Source organism: Crocuta crocuta, unplaced genomic scaffold (genome assembly GCF_008692635.1).
Source record: "Crocuta crocuta isolate KB4526 unplaced genomic scaffold, BGI_CrCroc_1.0 scaffold163, whole genome shotgun sequence".
Classification (NCBI taxonomy): Eukaryota; Metazoa; Chordata; class Mammalia; order Carnivora; family Hyaenidae; genus Crocuta; species Crocuta crocuta.
The window spans coordinates 3,885,809-3,900,575 of record NW_027529533.1 but is presented as its reverse complement, the minus strand read 5'-3'; the positions used below and the strand labels follow the sequence as shown (position 1 = coordinate 3,900,575).

General features: G+C 33.4%; 1 pseudogene; it reads left to right on the top strand.

Moving 5' to 3' along the window:
- Positions 1–5,775: 5,775 nt before the first annotated feature.
- Positions 5,776–8,902, top strand: LOC144229248 (developmental pluripotency-associated protein 4 pseudogene; annotated as a pseudogene).
- Positions 8,903–14,767: the final 5,865 nt, after the last annotated feature.

Below are 14,767 nucleotides of genomic sequence, written 5' to 3'. Positions count from 1 at the left end.
TTCAGAAACAGATGACAGTTAAGTTGGAGGGAGGGCATGCAGAATAAGCAGTGAATTCCATGCCTTGGAAATGTAAGAATATAGGAACGAGGGCAAGGTGTGATTCCTTTGAAAAATTTGAGTCATTCATCTAACAGATAAATCATAGGATATCTTTTTATATGGTGTCCATGCACTGGATTTCAAATGGGTTAATATAACTATTTAAACTTTGGGTTGGAGTGAGCCATGCAAGGGTGTAGAACATTTAAAAATTCTTTAAGAATGGAATGTGAACTCACCATCATGCTAGAATTGAACTGCCATCTGTGGTAACATGAGGGAAAAACACCTATGTGGAGCTTCTAGTTCTTTCTTATTTTCATATTCACTGTCAATATGAGATTGTCACAACAGGGAATTTTAAAATCTGAGTTCAGAAGAATATAGTGAAATATAAGACTAATGTACTTGAGGGTAACTATAAATCCTGAAATTGGGATTGATTGTATAAGATACTTGGAATGGACCGAAGTGTCATGGTCCAATTGTGGAATGGTCTACTTAGCAAATGACTAATTGACAAAAGTTCTGATAACAGTTTGGGTCCCCAGAAAGGGACTTTTAGAGTTTTATAAACTTAGAGTTGCTGGCTGTCAGAAAGTTTTACCATCCTTTAACAATTAAGGAAAAAGTCATGACAGTCAGGATCATAATTTCCATAAAGGTGATTTGAAACTTATGAAGGGACTTTCATAGGAAAGTTGATCATTGGGAGGAGTATAGGATAGGAGAAGAAGACATATCACTTAAGGACCTTGTTCAAAATCTTAATAGTGTCTTCTATCTGGATTTTGCTTTGGAAGAAGCAAATATTGGAAACAAGGTTTAGAGGGACTTGAAAAAGACTACTAATTGAGAAAAATGTCCAAGAATACAAGAATACTACAAAATTTATGTTGATCTTTTAAATAGTATGTTTTTAATTATTTAAAAAATGTCTTTGTTCATGTTTAAAAACTCTAAATAGACATATTGAATTTATATTCAATAATTTGTAAATTACTGTAATTTCTAATAAAATCAATAATTCCCTTGAAGCTTTCTCCTTAGAAAATGAGATGATCTGTGAGATAATTTGTTACTTCTGTACCAACCTTTAGTTTTTTCATTAAACTTTCTTAAATTACTTGGCTAGCTCCACCAATACATGTTCAATAGAAACTATGTCAGATACTGACTTTTTTCCGATTTTAAAAGAAAATTTCTAATATTCTTCATTAAGGGTAATAATTGTTATAGGTTTTTGTAGCTACTCTTTAGCAAATTAAGAATGTGAACTTCTAATACTATATTTAGAATTTTTCATTTGCTTATTTTCAAGAATGAACTGAAAAATTATCGAATGTCTTTTCTAAATCTATTAAAATAATGTTTTTCCATTTAAGCTTGCCATATTAATTAGTTACAAATCTTTTTAATGGTTTTGTTGTTTTTTTGAAAGTAATCATAAGACTGAGTGGGCCAATATTTGTTAAAAGTTTTCCATTTATTGTCATTAGTGAGATTAGTTTATAATTTTGCTTGCTTTTGTAATCAAGATTATTGTGGCCTAGAAATAGCTGAGATAGAGTTTCTGTTTTTCTTTCTTATTTAAAAGAGTTTGTATAAGACAAAATTATCTCTCCTTTGATATATTGGCAGAATTCACCTTCAAACCCACCTGAGTTTATGTTCTTAACTGTTTTCCAATTCATCAATATCTCTGTAATTATTTATGGTATCTAATTTTTTTTTAATTACATTTTTCTAGCAATTTATTCTAGGTTTTAAAATTTATCAGCACAAAGATTTTTGTACTAATGTCCTAACTTGGTTTATTTGTGTCTTCAGTCATTCAGTAATAACACAAGATATTGGATTTAGTCTTTAAGAAAACAACCTATATATGTAATTTGATGATCTCTATTGTAACATGTCTTTTATCCATTACTTTCTGCTCCATTGTTTACTTTTTTCCTACTCAACATGATATTTAACAGCTCTTTAAGCATGTAATGGTCAAATGTTTTCTTATTTCTTTCTATACTCAGCTACTTGATTATTAGGACTTTTCTTTTCTAATACAAGAATGGAAAGTATAATTTCTTCTCAAAATATCTCTTACTCAGAATTTGTACTTCTGATGTATAATATTTTAATTTATATTCAGCTCAAATATTTAACCTATTAGCTGTTTAATCATCATTATTTTCATTTCTAAAACTATGGTTAACTTTTTTTTGTTGCCTTCCAAAACTATGGTTAACTTTTTGTTTTTGCCGTTCAATCATTGATATTAAATTTAATGTCATTGTAGTCACAGAACAGTGTATGACACATGTTTTTAAAATTTTGTTGAGATTTCTCTTATGGTTCTTTTTGTTTGGTTGTTGTTTTTTGTAGTTTCAAGTTTTATTTAAATTCCAGTTACTTAACATACAGTGTAATATCAATTTCAAGAGTAGAACTCAGTGATTCATCACTTACATACAAAACTCACTGTTCATCATAAGTGCCCTCCCTAATACTCATCACCTATTTAGTCCATTCCCCTGCCCATCTGTTCCATGTGCTTTTGAAGAAATTGATATTATCTAATTTTTGAAATCAAGGCTTTATAAATGCTCATTAAATGAAGTTATCATTTATTTCATAAATTCAATGTTGTAGTTGTTATACTGGCCTAATGAATCATGCTTTTTTTAATCATTTTATATGCATAATATGATTCATGATAAATTTAAAGAAATAAGAGAAAGCACAGGTAAGATTCAATGTTGCATATTTTTGAAGAATACATTGTTAAAAGACTTTAGCAATTAGAATGGATGTAAATGGGAAGACTAGATATTAACAGTGAAAACACTTTAACTACAAAAAATAAATAAAGTAGGAATGGTACCTCACCCAAACTCTTAAATTATGATAAACTGAGGGGTAAGGTTATCTCTCAGAACTGTGTGACTCAAGAGATGAGGAGAGAGAGACAGACAGAGTGAGAGAGAGAATTATTTTCAGAGAGAATGATTTAAGTCTGTGACCCTTTAGCAAAGTTAAATGCTTGAGGAAATTCTTGAACATTCTGAGCATTTGCTTAAAAAGTGGAAAAGAAAATTGAAGTGCTAAACCAAACAAAAATGATAATGTAAGAAAATATTTTATTTAGAAATTAGAAAAAGCAATCAGCCAAAAATAAAAGGAAAGTAGGAAATTCCTTTGTTTAAAATTTTGGAAAGCAAAGCACACGCCACTCCTCCTCGCCCAAAGAAAGGTAATGTAGAAAATTACTTTACAGGGGCGCCTGGGTGGCTTAGTTGGTTGAGCGTCCGACTTTCGCTTAGGTCATGATCTCGCGGTTCGTGGGTTCGAGCCCCGCGTCGGGCTCTGTGCTGACTGCCAGCTCAGAGCCTGGAGCCTGTTTCAGTCTGTGACTCCCTCTCTCTCTGACCCTCCCCTGCTCACGCTTTCTCCCTGTCTCTCTCCTAGAAGTAAATAAAACATTAAAAAAAAAAAATTACTTTACAGTAAGTTCACTTTCCGGTCTTCTAACTAATTACCTGTGCAGTCAGTTATCAATTTATAGATAAATATTTTCATTAACATAAACAAAACATTGAAATTATGTAATATTATGCATACATCTAAGAGGAAGATAGTAATTTTTACTACCATCAGAAATTATCAGTTATTTGTGGTATAGTTAAGTCTAGCTTTCTCATTATAAAAATAATACATGCTCATTTTATAAAAAGATTAACAGACACATACAGATAACTTGAAACAGTGAAAAGGATTTTTAATTCCCAGGGCAAAGATAATCACCATTGGTGCATGTATAGTTACAGATTATTTTTGCATGTCTATGAGGAGGCAGGTCATGTCTTTCCATGTCAATGAATATTAAAGCCCAAAAAATTTTGTATTGGGTATAATGTATCCCACAGTAAAGTGGTTTATTTAATTTGGTCATTTCTGTTGTCTTTAAACATCATATGATTATTGTTACCATCCTTTTCTTTTGTGGGGAGATTCATTTTCAGAAACGATATCACTGGAATGAAGGAAATGAATACTCTTAAGCATTTTTAAAACAATTTGCTAAGGTTGGACTAAATCTGTGCTCTTATCAACATTGGATTTTTTTTCTTGAAGTTGAAAGTATAGGAATTATATGTAAATACATGGATAGATGTGGTAGATTTGTTTTTTATTATTTCACAATTACCTGTTTGAATGCAAATTTTGTTATTGAATAAAATGTCTTTATATTGAAATTTAATAAATTATTAGTCATAGATGACAAAAATAGCTATCTCTCTGAAATATGTTTTGCATGTATTTGATTAACAAGTATGTGTGTATGTGTTTTTTTGAATCTATGAAACAGTTCTTGTATGATTTTTTTCTTTGGTGATTTTTATTTTTTTATAAATGTAAAATTATTTGTTTCCTTATGTAAATGAATTAAAGCCTACTGAATGATGGTTAAAATAAAGAAATATAGTGTCAACAAGATCATTGAAAATGCTGCATACTTTTCAGCTTTCGAATTAAGGCAAATCAAATAACACTTCATTTAATTTAAGGAAAAAATCTGGCTTTTTTATGAATTTTATTATAAGATGGGGTAAACTTCAGAATTTTATTAAAATTTCAAAATGTTTTTATTAGTGTATTATTAGAATTCAAACATAAAAATAACTATAAACTAGGTTTTAGGTATCACATTTGATTGTTATTAATCATATTGTCTGTGATATTACATTTGAAATTCATAGAAAATGTCCCGTTTATATTGGAAATTAGTAATATTGTATTTCATATTTCTGATTTCAAATCCTTTAAATTTCTGAGGATAGAGATTAAGAGACTTGTTTGAACTACAGTTTGGTGCTTGCTCTATTTAATCTTGGAACAACAGTTTTATCTTCATGATATTACTAAGTAATTTCATTAGTCTTGATATTCTCTATTCCTTGGGGCAATCATCACTTCTGAATTACCCCAGGTGGAAATCAGTTGACATACCTCCTGTTATATTTCATCATAGCCCCTGTTTTTGTTTGTTTCTTTGTTTATCCTTAAAAAATTTTTTTAATGTTTATTTGAGAGAGAGACAGAGAGACAGAAAGCACATGAGTGGGGGAGGGGCAGAGAGAGAGGAAGACAAAATCCAAAGCAGGCTCCAGACTCTAAGTTGTCAGCACAGAGCCTTACCTGGAGCTTGAACTCATGAACCATGAGATCATGACCCGAGCCAAAGTCAGACACTCAATAGACTGAGCCATCCAGGCACCCCTCTTTGTTTATCTTTTATAGGAATTATCACTATTAATCACTGCTTTCTATATTCTATATATTCTATATATAATATATTCTATATTCTATATATGTATATATATATAATTTTAGAGAGAGAATGAAAGGGCACAAGCAGGGGAGAGGGACAGAGGGAGAATCTTAAGCAGGCTTCATGCCCAACATGGGGCATGAACCTATGACCCTGGGATCATGACCTGAGCCGAAATCAAGAGTCAAAAAAAATGTTCAACTGACTGATCCACCCAGGCACTTTTATCTCTAAGAAAGATAAACAAAGAAACAAAAATAGGTGAATAAGTCACTAAACTCTCTGAAGCCAAAGGCATATCTATTTTATTCACTCTAGAGTTTAGTATGAACAACATGCTCCTGTTGTTTGGACTTAGAAACGATTAGAAATCTTGACTTTTCTTTGGATCTGAAGCAAAAAGAATGCAAAAAGCAGAATTCCACAGAGAAGCCAGGGAAGATTATCTGGCTTGCAAATCACAACCTGTATCAGGAGAATCCAGAGAGAAAGAGCAGCTTTTGGTGACCCAAAGTTACAATGAACATCAGTGACCAGGACCTAAAGAAAAAGATCTATGAAAGAAGACAAAGTTTCCTGTTCAGAAAAGAAGACACAAGGCACTGGAAGAGCTTAAGACTTCGGAAGAAAAGCCCAAATCCTCTCTGACCTTCGAGACTGCCACCAGCCAACCTGCTTCCCCAAGACTTCCTGCAGGCCTGGTGCCAACAGCTAAAGCTGAGGCACCAAAGGCCAGAAATTAGATGCATATAAGTGACTCTGTGACTATGCTTACCCTGCTCAAAAGAACATTCCTGACACCACAAAGGAGGCCAAGATTCTCACACAGTCACAAAGAAGCTCAAAGATTTACAAGGGAGAAACATTTCTGGAAAGGTCTAAGAAAGGCCATTTTCTGATGGAACCTACTCTGCCGAAGTAGCTGCTCCCCCTGAGGATGGGGTGCTTGCTTCATTGGGTCTGATGCTCTCCTGGAGGGAATCAGTACAGCTGTTGTGAAAACTTCAGCCTCAGAAGCAGTTTGTCTCCTGGTCCAGAAAGGCAGCCTGGGCTGGGAAGATGGAGACGGTGGATGCCTGTGGTGTCAGGTGGTTTGTGATCCATGGGGGAAGTCTGCCTGCGGACACAGAGGGATGCATTTGCCTGCAGTTTCACCGCAGGACAAGACTGGGTGCCTGAAACACAGGTGTGGGGTGGAAAACCACAGGCACGTCGCAGGAAGGGTGCATATTTCTACTGCTTAAAGATGCATTGGATTTTATGTATTTATATATTTACTTATTTAGTTTTCAGAGTTTATTTATTTTGAGAGAGAGAGAGGGAGAGAGGAAGAGACAGAGAATCTCAAGCAAGCTCCGCACTGCCAGTACAGAGCCCAATGTGGGGGTTGAACCGTGAGATCATGACCTGAGCTGAAGTCAAGAGCTAGATGCTTAGCCAACTGAGCTACCCAAGTGCCTCCATAATGTTTGGGTTTTAAATGTGTATATAAAATCAACTGTTGTATATAGGAGACCGTGTGCATTGTGAGCAAATTATTGTTAATATTCTTAATTCAGGATTAAACGAAAAATCATGATTGTCTTTGGCACAATTCTTTTTTTAAAACCACTTGAATGAGGTATGATTGACATTAAAAAAGCTTTATGTTTAATTTATATAATTTGATGAGTTTGATTCATTTTAAATTTTTTGTACTTCCTGAATTTATAGGCCTGTGACAGAAAAGATGTATTTTTCACTTGTGTTTTTATGGCAGTGTCCAACATTGTTTTATTGTTATGGATTTTTGAACTATGAGATTTTTCCCCCTCCAAAATATACTGGAAACAGTAGTAGAGGTGGAAAGTTTGTAACCATCATGATATGGAGAGATTTGTGTAAGAATCCTCAATAAATTTTAAGAACTAGAGAGTACTTGTTGATGAGCAAGTTACTTCCATGATCTTACAGTGTCTCCTCACTGACTACTCATTAATAGTCAGAATCATTCAGTGTAAATAAATAATATGCACATTAAAAAAAGAGACTACTAGAATCATGCTTACCTTTATCAATGTCATTTCAAATTTCTGCAAAAACACAAGAAGCAAAGCTTTCTTTCAAAAATAGTACTGGAATATTCTATCGATCTGATAACTGGAACAAAGACCCTAGTGTTTTTGTAGGGAAAAACAAACAAACAAACAAACACATTCTTCAAAGTTTATTTTAATTACATCTAATATCATCAGCTATATAGGTGATTGCCCAGGAAGGAATCAGCCGATTATTTTTGCCTAAATGTTTTCAAAGTAATTATTTTAAATTGTGAAAGTGGAAAAAAAGGAGGGAAGACAAATTTCTTTGCCTATCTACCAATGTTGGCACTGCTGAAAGCAGTTGGAGAAGGTGTAGTATACTTTCAAAACCCTGGGATATGGTACTCACATTAAAAGGTATAAATGTGGCAATAAAATGTATCTTCAAGATCTGACTGCTTTCATGCTTTCATCTTTATAGCTCTTTTGCCCTTGCAATATTTTTTTCTTAATGCTTATATTGGAGTTATTGTTTAAAGATTTTCTGCTTTAAAATTAATACCTATAATACACTGTGAAAAAAATTAGATATTATCTTGTGTATTCATTAATTTAGATACCATTTCATATATCATCAGTATTGCAAATAACTACTAAGATTTTAGTTTTTTCAATGATGAGATTTAAATAATATTTTTCTTAATAAATGCTAATTATACATGTTTTCTTTAGTAATTACAAAACACAGATGTACTGTAATATTTCATTTAGGATTACTATTTTATAATTTATTTAATATTAATATATACACAATTAAAATTTTAAATATATGAAAGTATGACTGATATGAGATCATAACAGGTAAGAAGGTTGAAGCAGCCTTTTTTCTTTTTCCTTTCTCTCTCTTTTTCCTTTCTCTCTCTTTTTCCTTTTCTCTCTCTTTTTCCTTTCTCTCTATTTGCCCTTCACTGGCATCAAGTAATTCATGTTAATAATCTAGTATGTACCATAATGTGTTTTTCTACTTGCTCATATAATCCTATTAAGCATTTTATAAATGAAGTGGATTTGGGGTACTTGACAAAAATGAATGAACTCTATGAGTTGTTTTACATTTTGTTTCTCTCACTCAAAACATATCAGGCCTTGTAAAACTCAATTATTTTTCATGTAGTCTCTCACTATCTTCCAAAGATTGTTTCACTAATATTGCTGTTACTGTTGTACATCATGTGAGACATGGACTCAACCCCTCTCCACCCCCCGCTCCCAGATGAGTGGTCAGTTATACCACCACTACTTATCGAGTCAGGTCTGGCTGATGACTGGAAATGAAGGGATTCCATCGACAGGCTGCGATGCCTCCATGAAGGCACCAGGAGGAAATCATACTGCTCCCCAGTCTTCTTGGACATTCCCAGCCTTTCTTGAATTCTTGGTGGCCCATGAGACCACACTTACTCATGTTGAGCAGAACCAACTTTGCCCACAAAGGGTGACAGTTTTATAGACCAAGATCTTTCCCAAAACCCCAGCATTTTGACTTCACCTCAAGTTTCACGAAACATGGAATGTTTTCTAATTAATTATTTGCTAACACAGAGGGAAGAAAATGCTATAGTATTTTTTCCTACTGGGATTTCTGTAGAGTCCTTATTATCAACCAATAGTCAGCAGTCAGGCCCAATAGTTTCTGTGCCCTAGAGACGAATACAGCTTAAGGAGGGAAAGGAGTGAGAAAAACTCAGGTTTACCAATGTCTCAAGGATTCTCACCCATATTGCACTAATTAGGAAGAGAAAATATGAGACAGAAAAAATTAAGTTATAATCAAATAATATTTAAAAAATAATGGGATTTTACTTAAAGTCAGGATGTGTGACTTTTGCCTTTTTGGGGCTTGTGTAAGTAAGGTGGTTGCATTTCAAAGTATACATATGTATATGTGTACACACAAACATAATTCTATAATATTAATGATATAGATAATAATCTATATAGAATTATGTATACATATAATATACACACTAGTGCACATCTTATTTTGGTTGCAATGATTACCATGCCCCTTATAGCCATCAGTCCCAGTGTCCTGATGGAATGTAACAAAAAACCCTGTACTTGTGTCTGAAAATTATTGCACCATAAAGAGTTGTATGTTCTCTAGAAAGAAAGCTTCCTTTATTGATTCTTTCAGATGTTTTCTACTGCAAGTTATCGGCAACATTTTTATTGGGCATCTGCATCAAAATTCATGTGCAACTAGTCTGCCTAGTGAAGCATTGTATTCTTTACTTTATATTCAAGACAGTTGAATGATTCTACTTAGTTTGAGTGGCACTCTGCCACACATATATTACAGCGCCAGAAGAAGTCGGAGGAATCAGTGAAGCTCACCGTACATTACATGCATGGTGCACACCAGATGTCTCTCCTTACATTGTTATGGTTTCAGAAGCTACACTGACATTGTCATTAAGTTCAGAAATTTGATTCTGCTTACTTTGCCATCCTTAAAATAGATGACTCTGAAGGTTGTTGCTTTAACAAATCGAATTTGCACACAGAGAGAGTTCTTTCACAAACATATAAATAATTATGTTATTCCATTTATTCGTAGGAAGTAATGAAACAGTCAATTCAGAACTAAGAAAACATACCAACCAAGAGCATGAAGAAACTCCAAAAATTCTGTCCCTGAGTTTTCTCCCCTGCAGCATTCTAATATAAAATAACCACATCCCTATCTCTCTTTTACTCACTTTTGGAGGCATTTGTTTTTTTATGGTGTGTACTAACATATATGACTGAGTCTGTAAAGTGCCACAGATCGCATAAGACTGAAACATTCTCCTCATTAAAGTTTATGTAGCTTAGTTATATAGCTGAATTTGACTTTTTGGTATAAAGCTGAAAATGCTGATCTTCCCTTAATTGTGCAATTGATGTCTTTCTGACATGTGGACCTAATGTCAGCCTGCCCAAGTGATGTCTGCAGCACAGGGAAATGCTCGTGTGCTCAGAACATTGCTTTTCCATCAGGCTATAAATGCTGCAGATATTTCAACGAGCGGCATTTTACGTAATCAGATAAAAGCCTTGCTGTTTTTAAAAATAGGCATTGTATGGAAGAGTTGTGCGTTGGGATAATGAAAGGGTTCGTATATATATATATATTTTTTTTTTCATTTATTTTGGTGTTTCCAAATAAATTCACTTTTGACATAAATTACTTAATGGTTTCTTTATTTATTCCTACTGCTCTGATAACTTCTTTCAAGTAAATTGTAAATTAAAACATACAAATATTATTTAAGCATGTTTCACTCTGAGTTACTATGATTATGATGATTTTATTTTATTCTCCTGTTCACATTTTTAGAGGTAAGCATCCCAGAGAGTAGTTCTTTATTGCTAGCCACCAATACTTCTCTTTTCCCCTTCAATACATAATGCTTTTTCATCGGGGGGAGGGGAGGCAGCATTTGAATAATGACTTATCTTCATGGCCAGATTAATGATTGAGTCCCATAAAGGGCAGATAGGTTTTTTTTTTCCCCCATGAAATATGCTTTGGTAAATTGCAAATTCTAACTTTTATTGAGAATAATTTTATATGATCAAAATTTGGTCTCAATCACTTCAATTTCTTTTTTGTATTATCTTGCTTCAGTTTACTTTTCCTGCTCCTTCCTAACCTTTTGAAGTCACAGATATTTAAAAAAATGTTTAAAGTAGGTTGACTAATGCATTTACCACTTATTTTATTTTAATTTTGAGTATCTTTTGAGAATGATAAAATAGGAAACCTCTTATTCTTTATCAGGATTTACTATTGTAGTGTTTCAACTGTACTCACCATTACTCACCAAATATATTATGTATTTTAAAAAAAGATATCTTTAAAACTTAAGAAATACTTAGAATTTCGCATCTTCTGTAGATGACCAAACTGATACGTTCATATGATGAGGTGTAAATTTAAAAAAATTATTCTGCTATGCAATATTGAATAATTTTCTCCCAGATAAATAACCTGCAAGATGAAATAATGTAGTCATTTTATTTTTTTTCTCTGACTTCCTTTTTATTTTATTTTAAATAGTTCTTTATCTGCCTAAAGTCCATGATGATTTAATAATCACTTTCAGTAATAAAATGTTGCACTTCATTTCCAATCAGAAAACAAATATTCTATACAATAATTAAAATGTCTACCAACATGTATTAATCAAAAGTTCCTTCTTGGGGCACCTGGATGGCTTAGTTGGTTAAGTGTCCGACTTTGGCTCAGGTCATGATCTCACAGTTCATGAGTTTGAGTCCAGTGTGGGGGTCTGTGCTGACAGCTTGGAGCCTGGAGCCTGCTTCAGATTCTCTCACTCTCTCTGCGCCTCCCCGACTTGTGCTCTATCTCTCGAAAGTAAATAAAGCATTAAAAAAAATTAAAAGTTCCATCTTGATTTAAAAGGGAGGCCTCTCTCATCCCTCAGTATGGAATGCTATAGGTCAGAAGACTAGTTGAAAACAGAACATGTCTGAATTTTGCTTAGCGTTTAGACTTACAACTGCTTGTAGAGGGAAGCACTGTGGGGGAGGAGGTATGGGAGCAGAATAGTTCTTTCCTATGAATGTCAAGGTGAGCTGGCATTAGTATCCTCTGCATTTAGCTGGTGCTTAAAGATGACAGTGTAGGTGCTACCTGTTGTCTTCCAATTGCCAAGCACTCTCTTTTCATCCCATCTAAACCAATGTTTGGGTAACAGTGGGGGGTCAGTCAAAGATTAACAATTTTTTTCCTATACCTTCTTTTTCAAATATATATATATGGGGATTTAATGTCTCTCTCTGTAACCTGGCATCTATTATGTTAATGCCTCAGCAGGAAGTGGAATGGAAAGGATCCACTTTTGACACTCTGCTCCATAAATATTTGACTATCCCTCTAACTTGTTAGAGTTGTTGCATTTATTTTATTTCTCCCCTTGAGGATAGACTCAGAAAAAGTGTCTCTACTCTAGACGACAAGGAATATTTTTAAAATTCACAGGATAAATTGGAAGGTGGCTTTTAGGAAAAGCTGAACCAATTTGTAATTCACTAATCATGCTAAAGATGTACCTATTAGTAAATTCTAGCCTCCAACATTTCATTATTATTTTTTTGACGATTCCACGAGCTAAATAATGGATCATCTGGATGAGTTTAATTATTCTCAAAATTGATCCTCTGTGCGTATGTTTACCAGATGTCAGTCTTAGGTTGTATCTAACCATGTCACTTGTCCAGTGTTGAGATAATAATTTTGCTCAACTCTTTAAATATATAAGTGCAAAATAATGTATAGTACAGTATAACTAATAGGCCTAATGTAAAATGTAATTAGTAGCTAATCTAGCCATCACTTAACATAACAACTAAAGCATGGCTTACACATTTGGAGCTCATATGGTGTGAACCTTCTGCTATAATGACAATTTTTATCATCAATAGTTGTACAAGTATTTTAAGGAGTATCTTTTTAAATTTTTATTTATTTATTTGTTTTTAGAGAGAGCATGCAAGAGCAGGCAAAGGGAGAGAGAGAAAGAGAGAGTCTTATGCAGATTCCATGCTCAGTGTGGAGCCCAACATGGGGTTCAATCCTACTACCCTTGGATCATGACCTGGGCTGAAATCAAGAGTTGGATGTACAACTGACTAAGCTGCCCAGGCACTCCAGTTGTTGCTTTTATTAAGCATTTTACGTAAACTTTTAAAATTATTAAGTTGAAAACAATAATAAATATTGAGCACATTGTGTGCAAATTAATGGGCGATATAATTTATATCTGTGTAATTTTAATCTTACCATCCAGAGCATCTTTGCACTTACTGAAATCTATATTTCTGTAGTTTTACTTTGTTCATTCAGCTCCTTGATTTTACTTAACTTTGTATATATGGAATGTATCATTTATAGTAACTAAGAGTTTTATTATATATTTTTTAACTGTTTTGTTCTGGTATATTTGAAAGCTATTGATCTTTCCAAGTATATTTACTGACTGGCCTGCTAATTGAACTTTAGTTTCATTTCCCAGTGATTCTCCTCTGTGGTACTGGAAGATAATTATATACTTTATTAAGATGATCTTGTCTTTTATTTTCCAGAAGCTATTCATTTTATTACTGTGTATTGTCATATCATAATGGGTATGCTTTCTTGTGATAACATGATCTTATGCCCATAAATTGAATGAAATATTTCATATTCTCTGTTAATTGTGTTGATATTTATTGAAGTGTATTATTTCAAAAAGCATCTTTCTTCTTTTGTTATTGAGTATTTTATTATTTTGGTTTTTATCAGAAATGATGTTTATTTTTTTTAATGAAAATATTTTCCATCTTGAGCCAGTCATTTATCTCTCAGTCAATCTAGGATGGTGCTGCTGTATAAACAGTGTAACTTATATTCTGGATAGATTGACTTCCTAATGAATTATAAAAAAAAAAAAACATTGACAAATATTATTTTGTTTCCAGATTTTGGCTCACACAAACTTGGACCTAAGTTAGAGGACCACTCATCCATTTTCTAGAAGCTGGACTCTTCAATATCTAATCTGTCAGACACTAGAGCAGGTAATAGCTTTTTATGTTTATTTTCAAGCATGTAATTTAATGTTTTATAGCACATATAGATATAATTCCATTTTTTGTTCCACTACCATTGGCTTTGGAATTAGTAAAAATCACCTCAGATTATGGAGAAGGACTAAAATGTATTTGAATATACACCTGTATTTTTTCCTGTGGAACTTGAGTACTCTTACAGAATAATGTTGATTATTGTTTTCTTTTGAAATTAATTTTCCCATTATCAAATTATATTTTTATCTGAATAGAACAAGAACAATGAGTGTATTTCAGTTTTAATTTTATATGAGTTCATACTATTTCCCAGTAAGTATATTTATAAGAAAATGAACCAGGGGCGCCTGGGTGTCTTAGTCGGTTAAGCGTCCGACTTTCGCTTAGGTCATGATCTCGCGGTTCGTGGGTTCGAGCCCCGCGTCGGGCTCTGTGCTGACTGCCAGCTCGGAGCCTGGAGCCTGTTTCAGTCTGTGACTCCCTCTCTCGCTGACCCTCCCCTGCTCACGCTGTCTCTCTCTCTCTCCTAGAAATAAATAAAACATAAAAAAAAAAAAAAGAAAATTAATCATTGTGATTGCTATATAATACTCCAGGGAGACAAAAGTAATCACAATATGATACCAGAAATGAATCAATGATTTTTACCCATTAGGATACCTCTGACTGTGAGAAAAAGAAAACTCAAAATTGTTTAAACAAAAATATAACGCATTGTTTCATGTAACATGTGGAGCAG